Here is a 9,293-nt window from a genome sequence, read left to right as displayed (position 1 = left end):
AATAATAATAATAATAATAATAATAATAATAATAATAATAATAATAATAATAATAATAATAATAATAATAATTCTGCATCTTATAAGGAGTTATCATATTTGTTTAGTTCACTCATACTAACGAATGACCTAAACAAAAGAAACGGAATATGAATTTTAGCAAATTAACTGTATTAATAATTTGTGTGTTTGCCCTTATCATAAATACAAAGTAACATATAATAAGTTGAAGTACAAAAATTATTTTCATATTTTCTCTTATAAAAGACTAATATGATTTCTCTTTCTCTTCACAAGATAATCATAGACATTTGTGGTCTTATGGATCTTGGTCTCTAATATTGATGAATATTTGATTTCAATTCTAATAATAAAAAAGTCAACATATTTCAATTTTGGCTTAGGATCCTTGGTTTTCTACAAGAGTATGTGCGTCAAAATTATTTTTGTTTTTGTAATTGATCTAAGAGTCCTTATCTTGTAATACCTCAAATTTTATAAAAAATTATTTTATTAATTGAAGAGGATTTTAAAGATTTAATTTGATGCTAAAATTATTTTAGAATATATGTTGATATTTTTTTATTAATTCATTTATATGTTATTATTTTAGTAAACTTGTTGATATTTTTATGTAAAATTATGAAATTATATGCTAAAATTAGTAAACTTGTTGACATTTATATGCTAAAATTATTTTAGTAAACTTGTTGATATTTATATGCTAAAATTATTTTAGAATATATGTTAATATTTTTATGTTATGGAATGATAATTTTAAATATTTTATTTTTTTGTTTTTATTTTTAAATATAAATGAGTATGAATATTTTAGGGTTGAATAGTATTTTAATATGATTATTTTAGAGAATAATATTTTAACTATGGATGAATACAACAAGTAATTAAATTATTTGAAATTTAAAAAATATAAAATAAAAGAAACTTTTGGAATAAACTACTTTATGCACCACTCTTTTTGTTTGTTTCTACTATTGTTTATGTTTGGACTGTGTGCTTTCTACACACCGGTTTTGAGTCATTGTTATTCGCATCCTCCCATCTAAAAAAATGCTATCGACTTCATCTTCTTCCAAGCTGAATAACACTCCCACCCATACTAAAGAAATCTTTTTTCTCTCAAATTCACTCCCACCAATTTCTTGCCATTCGAATCGATCCTAACCTCTAATCCATATAAAATCGGCCACTGAATCCATTTTTGGTATCATTTTTATAGAACGGAGCTCTATTTCATCATAAACAATTGCGTTTCTTTACTGGGCAAGCTATTTTTGGTTAATTCTAATCACCACATTTGTCATCTCAAAAAATTAGCATCTTTTTGGATTCCTCTCGTTGGAAGCTTCAAGAATACAATAGTTTCCAATGATTTATCATGGGCTCACTAGGTACAATAGTAGTCTTTTGAGAGATAAATTAATTAATGTACAAATATGAAAAGTGTGATACTAAAATATGGAATAGAAATATTTATAATGTGTTGATTGATTTAATTTTATTGAATGTGTGATATTTGATATTATTGTGATATTTGGTGTCGAATGAATTTGGTGCATATGTTTGATTAGACGAGTTTATGTGATGATGATGATATATGATTGATGATAATGATGTTATAAATTTGTGATAAGTTTATGTGATGATGATGATGTATGATTGATGTTAATGATGTTATAAATTTGTGATGAGTTTATATGATGATGATGTATGATTGATGATAGTGATGTGATAAATTTGTGATGAAAATATTGAAGTAGCCCATAGTTGATGAAATAGTGGTGATTCCAACTTGTGCTTTAAATGATGGTCTTAATGGAGTATCCTAAGCCAACAAAGAGATAAACTAGATGTTATTTCTTTGAAGTAAAGATTATCTTGTCATCATATAGGTAGAGTTTGACAAGCCTAGTGATATTGGAGAAATACAACTGAATGAGCCTGATCGTGGTGATCTACTGTTGAGCCTTAAGGCAAGATCTTTAAACCTTGGAGGTATTCATTTGGAGAATTCCTAGGTGACTTGGAGGTATCCCTCCAAATATTGAGATCTACCATGCAACATAAGTTTATGTGTCTCAGGTTGAGTTGAAGGGATCTATTTGAGCATGGGCAATTTGAATTGTGTGTCCACTTGCGTGGTAGCATAATATCAAACCTTCTAACCAAGTATTTTAAAGTTAGAATGATAACAAATTGTGAAAAAGTAGATTTTAAGCTCATGCATAACGTTACATTTTCTTGGATTGCTTTGTTATGATTTGTTATGATTTTATATATTAAATTTTACCACGCAACGCGCATGTTAACTTCTAATTACTATTAATTAAAATCTAATCCAAACAATGCAGTAAAATTGATTGTTGAAACTACTTTACATGTGAATTAAGCTAATGACATTAATTATGTGGATAAACATTTAGAACTAAGATTTAGAGGCTATACATGTGTGTAAATGATTGTAAAAAAATCAAGAAATTATATAAACTATGTATAAGTTTTATGATTGTTGTCTAAAGGATTAAGAAGAGAGAAATATTGTTGAAACATTTGAAAGAGTTTCTAATAATCAAATATTTTTAATTACACTAGTTGTTGTTGAAAATGAGACAAACAACTAACAATGCAAATATAAGGTAATTTAAAAAAATAAATCGATAAAATAAAAACTTACATCACCTACACCCAACTGAGATAAACATAAAAGACATAAGTATTGCAAAAATATATAAATAACCAAACTGTTATTTTTATAAAACATAAAAAACCTCGAGATATATTTTAGTTATATTTATTTATTTATTAATTCGGAAACATATTAGATGTCATTATTTAACTCCGAATTTTGTGTACATATAATAGGAATGGGTTGCAAAACTAACGACGTTATACGATTCTGAATTTCAAGATCTTGAACGCTATGACCATCTCCATGCTCATACATAAACATTGCCATTCTAGCATGATTTATACAAGTATCTATGAACCTTTGAGAGAATGATGAAGTATGAGCTTCTTTATTCATCTTCTTCCACATTGTACATATCATGGACTTTATATAATCACAAGCCTTTATTTCAGAAACTCCACTTTCATTCATGTAGCATTGAATTGACTTTGGAATATCTCCTGTCTCAATTTCACGCTTAAAAAACAAAATTCAAAATAAGAAAAAAAAAATCATATATCAGATAATTAAACAACGCTAAATAACAGTTTTAAATTGAGATTGCGGTCACAATTTTAGTTACATTGAAAACTTTTATATTGTAGAAAAATAAACAAAAATATGGCCAATGCAACCTAAATTGTAGTTGTGATTTAGTTGCAGAGACTTCAAAATCTGCAATATTATGACCGCAATTGTGATTGCAGACTGCAATTTAAAACCATGATATGTAACAAGACAAATAATTGCTTACCACTTTCTTCAGGTATGGAGTGATATTGTATCCACTATTTTTCAAGATTTCAAAAGCAATTTCATTGACAAAAATATTGATAATTCATGTAGTATGAGAGAGAATTCATGGAACTTAGATCCCATCTAGAATCATAAGAAAAAATATTGATAATTATACTTACGAGGAAACAAATTTAATAAAATGGAAGAAATTAATTAATATTGAATAGTAATTTATACCTCTCAATTGTGTGAGTGAATAGCTCTAGTTCTTCCAAGGTACCATACACATCATAAACATCATCAATTGTTGTAACAAACGCATTAACCTTTGTTATTACTTTTCGGTAATATTCAAACTTTGGCTTGAAATTTGTTCCCATAGTCCAAACAAAGTTCTCAATCAATCTATCCCTACTAAAGCTCAACTTTTCTCCAAGTTCAGTTCTCTTCCACCATCTTTAAAAAGACAAAAAAATAAAAATAAAAAATCAAGCATTAGTTAATAGACAACATAAGATTAAGGAAGGAGATATTAATACTAGATTTTTTCATACATGTCTAAAATATAAAAAACAAAGAATTAAAACAATTAATAGAACATGTTAAAGAGATTAACAGTGAGATTAAAGTAAACGAAACATAGATTGATCAGTAACTCATCCAAGAATATTTTTGGTTTCAGTAAAACGAAGATTGATTAGTTTTCCACCCAAAAATGTTTTGAGTTTCAGTAAGACAAAGACAGAAGAGTTTTCACCCAAAAACATTCTTGGTTTCTTCTTTACAACAATTTAACATAAACATAATTTAAACTTGCAATGCTAAAATGAACGCACACAATTTTTAACCCAGTTCAGAGTTAAACTCCTACGTTTGAGGGACTGGATCTGACTTCAAATTATCACTAATATGAGATAAAATGATTACAATGTTTCTACACTTTTGTTGTTAGGTTTATGCACTCTATGCAAAATTGCAACTTTTCCTTATTCTTATTTACTCAGCATTGCTAACTGGTTTGTTCCCCATAATCACCTTGCCTCCATATGTTTATTTGTTGTCAAAGAACCAATCTTTATTTGAGGTCATTTGAAATGAACACCCCGAGTCAAACACTCAGTCATCATCCATGATTTCAGTTGAATTTGCCATAAAAACTTATGTGCTTTCATATCCTTCAAAGGCTATTGAAGTATTTCTATAATCATCATCACTATTTGATCCTTTCTTGTCTGGGCATTCTTTCTTGAAATGCCCCTCTTTCTTGCATATGAAACACTTTATTTTAGATTTTTCCTTTCTTTATTTGAACTTATTCTTCTGTTTTTGATTCTTCTTCCCTACCTTGGCCTTGACAAACAGTCCATCACCACTGCTCTCTTCTTTCCCATCTGACTTCATCTTTAATTCTTTGGAGATTAATGCAACTTGCATTTCTTCAAATGACAAAGAATCTCTACCTTAAATGAGTGTATCCCACAGATTTTCAAGAGAACTTGGTAATGAATTTATCAATAGTAGGGTCTGATCCTCATCATCCAATTTTACATCAATATTTTCAAGATCTAAAACAATCTTGTTAAACTCATCCATATGATCTTCAATTGACCTCTCAGATTGCATCTTAAATGTATATATCTTGTGTTTTAAGTATAAACCATTCGCTAATGATTTTCTCATGTATAAAGATTCTAACTTGAGCCAAATACCTTCTGCAGAGGTCTCCTTTGACACTTTCCTCAGAACCTTGTCTCCAAGACTCAAGATTAGAGCACTGTGAGCCTTGTTCATGATATTCTTCTTCTCCTTTTCTGAAAGTGTGGATGTCATGTCTATCTCTCCTCCTAGTGTATTTGCCAAACCTTGACGAACCAGCAAAACTTTCATCTTGAGACGCCATAACCCAAAATCATTCTTCCCGTCGAATTTTTCAAGTACATACTTTGTTGATGTCATCTTTTCTTTGAATCGAATAGCCAGTGATCTTGATACCAGTTGTTGTTTAATTTCAATTGAGATCAAAGTAAACGAAACGGAGATTGATCAGACACTCACCTTAGAGTGTTCTTGGTTTCAGTAAAATGAAGATTGGTCAGTTTTCCACTAAAGAATGTTATGGGTTTCAGTAAAACAAAGACTAGTGAGTTTTCACCTAAGAACGTTCTTGGTTTCAGCTTTACAACAATTTAATAGAAACAAAATTTAAACTTGCAATGCTAAAATGAACACACATAATTGTTAACCTAGTTCATAGTTAAACTCCTACGTTTGAGGGACTAGATCCGACTTCGAATTGTCACTAATATGAGATGAAATTATTACAATATTTTTACATGTTTGTTGTCAGTTTTTTCCACTTTATGCAAAACTGCAACTTTGCCTTATTCTTATTTACTCAGCATTGCTAGTTGGGCTTATATACTTGTTGGTTACAATTTAGGACCAACAAACAAAAGTAGTTACAACTAATTAACTGAAAACTAACTGCCCAAAACAGATTGCTTATAAGTAACTGTATCTCCAAAGTCTTCTAATTGAGTACCATTTATTTACAGAACCAAACAACAATTGGCCGATTTTAAAAACTATCAAATGAATAGAGCATTAAACTTGATTTTAAGGAAGCTGGAAATTGATTCATATTAGAATCATAAATTTGTTTCCTGCTTTTAAATCAATTTATGTTTATTTTCTAAATTTTTTAATGATATTATGCAAGTGTGTTTAAAATATTATAAAAATCTCTCACACACAAATTTAATTTTTTTTAACAAAAGATGAATTAAATATGATTTTATTTTTAGGTTTTATCTCTTAAAATTCATGTTTAATTCTTTTTTTGTTAAAAAAATTGTAATTTTTTGTAGGGGAGTTTCTTAATATGTTTTAAACATGTCTGCGAAAAATAATTTAAAAATTCAAATAATACACATGATTTCACTTAAAAGTATGGATCAAAATTATTAATAAAAACATTTGAAGAACCGTTCTTTAAAGAAAAAATTTAGAGGGAGAACATTAAATATGGTATATTTATAAGACCAAAAAATTATTGAATTTTAGTTTAAGTTAATATACTTTTTTTCCATTTCATTTATTCAAACATAATTGATCATTATTATTCTCTAATGGTAAATTTTAATATATTATATGTTCTATTTTGTATCAAACAAACTTTAAAATTATAAAAGTGATATTATTATACTCAAAAATTGTGTTTAATTTTCTTCCTTGATTTAGATCCGACACTTATTACCTCGATGTATGCTTTAGCTCTTCTTGATACATGCTTTGAACAATGTTGAAATCCAATTTAGCAAATTGAAGTAAAACATGATTTTGATTTTGTTGTCTTTCGCATATATTAATGAACCACCAAGCCTCCCAACGAGGAATTCTCCAATGTAGTGGAAGCTCCAAAGCATGACTTATTAGAAGTGATATGTGGTTACCTCCATTTTCCAAATATTATTTGAAAAACTTTGATGCCACATCTCTTAATTCATCTAATATAGTTTCATTTTCAAAGGAATAAAATGAGGCTTCATACATTGATAACATTCCTTCAACATCAGTAGGTTGCTCTTTCTTGAAGTTACAGATTTCATCTTGAAAGCTAATAAAATCATCTGAAAAAAATTAATCACATAATATAATAAATTAATATACAAATTAACATGTCTTAAATATATATTTGGTCTATATCTCAAATTTAACTGTGTAAGTTCAATTTTGTTTTAAAGTTGTTTTGTTGTTAGTTATCGTTCAAAAATATTGATATGACAAATGGAGAAACGATGAAAATAAATAAAAAATGCGAACTTAAGGTTACAAAAATCAAATAAAAACATATATGTTTAGTCTATTTAAATTCTCATTTTTTTTTCATCTTTTTTTCGTTAATCATCTCAAATTTATTTCAAAATCACTAAGAGTAGAGACGATTTTAAAACAAAATTGAACTTACATATAATTAAATTTAAAAGAAAAAATTACAAAAATGAATATAATTATAGCGCAAACTTACGGGAATCAAATATATATTTAAATCAATTAACATTAATATTTGTTAAATAAAGATTTTAAATCATAGTTGGGTCGTGATCCCTTATGTTGTAGAGAATCACATAGAAAGCAAATGTGGTATTGATGTTTAAAAGTCTAGATTTGAGTAAATAACCTGCAGATATATTATAACCATGTTGCCTTAAAAGCCTAAACTTGAGAGATGTGGCATATAAATTATTCTTCAACTTGGACGTTTGTGTGTTGTAAATGTTGTCCAAAATGTTCCTTATTTCATTGTTAAAATGGTAAGCAACTCCAAGCCTTTGCAATACATCAATAAACTCAAGTTGATCAATCTCATTTTTCACTTTGCAAAGCATCATCCTTACTTCTTCACTTAGCACTTTGCATTGCTCTCTATACATTTCTTCCTGCATTAATTTAACTACCATAAAATCTCAATTTAATTTAATTAACTAAAGTTCTTAAGATTTTTCAATAATTTATAAGGGTTTGTAAATATTGTATGAAGTTTTATAAATGTATAAATATGAAACAATATAATTAAGTATTAGATAATCTTACCTTATATTCACTACTTAGAGATTGAATATAATCATTGGTCCAAATTGAAGGTTGGAATTTTGAAGATCGACGAGGAATTGTTTCAACTTTACATGATGCCTTGCATCGAGTTGGACGAGGGAAATTAGAGCTCCATATTACTCGAGATAAATATCTTTTTTCCAAAATAAGCTTTTTTTTTTAAAAGTAAATTGGGGAGATGCAAATGTGAGCAAAGCCATTAGCTAGAAAGCAAAAGTGGATCTTGCTATATGGAAAATTATATACCATACAAAGCCTCTTATATAAGATATGATTTTAGAATTTTATTTTTAATTATTAATGTACACCATTTTAAAGCATTAATTTACTTTCTATTTATAATAATGAAAAATACACAAATAGTTAAAAAGATAATTTAATAAAATGATTATTATCTTTCTTTTATTTATAGTCATTTCCAATTAGGTGTAAAATGGAGAAAATGATATTCATTGTGAAACTGTGAAACGAAAGAAGTATTAACCAAATTAGAAAACGTCAACAAGCCACAATTGCATCATTTGATTCTATGGAAAGGTATAGACCATAATAATTTAGAGTTTAATAAGGAGATAAATTAAGTCTGATCAATTATTATTTCAATTAACATTTAAACTCCTCGTCGTCATCATTGTTGTTAAATAGTCGTTGTCACAATTCAATTATTTCGTCGTCGTTGTCCTCGTCTCGTTGTTGTTGTTGTTGTTAAATATTTATTGTCACAATTCAATTATTTTAAAATCTCTAAATTAGTACATTTTTGTTCAATTAAGTAAATAAAAAATAACTAAAAATATAATTAAACAGTATACGACAATATTTGTGTTCAACACTTAGTCTTACCATTTTATTATTACTTCCAATGATTTAGTACATTTACTAAAATCACTTTCATCTTATAATACATTTTACTATATGAAACCAAATGACATAAATGAATCAGCCATTTCTTGAGCTGAGGTATTCAATTTATGTATAAGGTCGGAGTTGAACATATGAACTCCAAAAATTTTAGTACTATGATTAATTAGACGACGGCGATGACAACAACAAAAATACATTCAGTAGCCAAAAAAGATCTCAAAAACTGATAAAAAAAATTATTAATGAATAACTATTTAGATTACTATTTCAATGACGTTAGAATCAACCTCCTCTATGTTGCATCTACTAGGGCACAAGTATCTTGTCTTCACACAAGTAATTAAAATTAGTGGATATGAATGCAAGTATAGATCCCTTAGTACTCACA

General features: G+C 27.7%; 1 pseudogene; it reads right to left on the bottom strand.

The window, feature by feature from the left end:
* Window positions 1-3,124: 3,124 nt before the first annotated feature.
* LOC101509232 (myrcene synthase, chloroplastic-like) lies at window positions 3,125-8,285 on the bottom strand (annotated as a pseudogene).
* Window positions 8,286-9,293: the final 1,008 nt, after the last annotated feature.

This window comes from Cicer arietinum, chromosome 1 (assembly GCF_000331145.2).
Source record: "Cicer arietinum cultivar CDC Frontier isolate Library 1 chromosome 1, Cicar.CDCFrontier_v2.0, whole genome shotgun sequence".
In the NCBI taxonomy this organism is placed as follows: Eukaryota; Viridiplantae; Streptophyta; class Magnoliopsida; order Fabales; family Fabaceae; genus Cicer; species Cicer arietinum.
The sequence above is the reverse complement of the archived record's forward strand: the minus strand, read 5'-3'. Positions and strand labels throughout refer to the sequence as shown.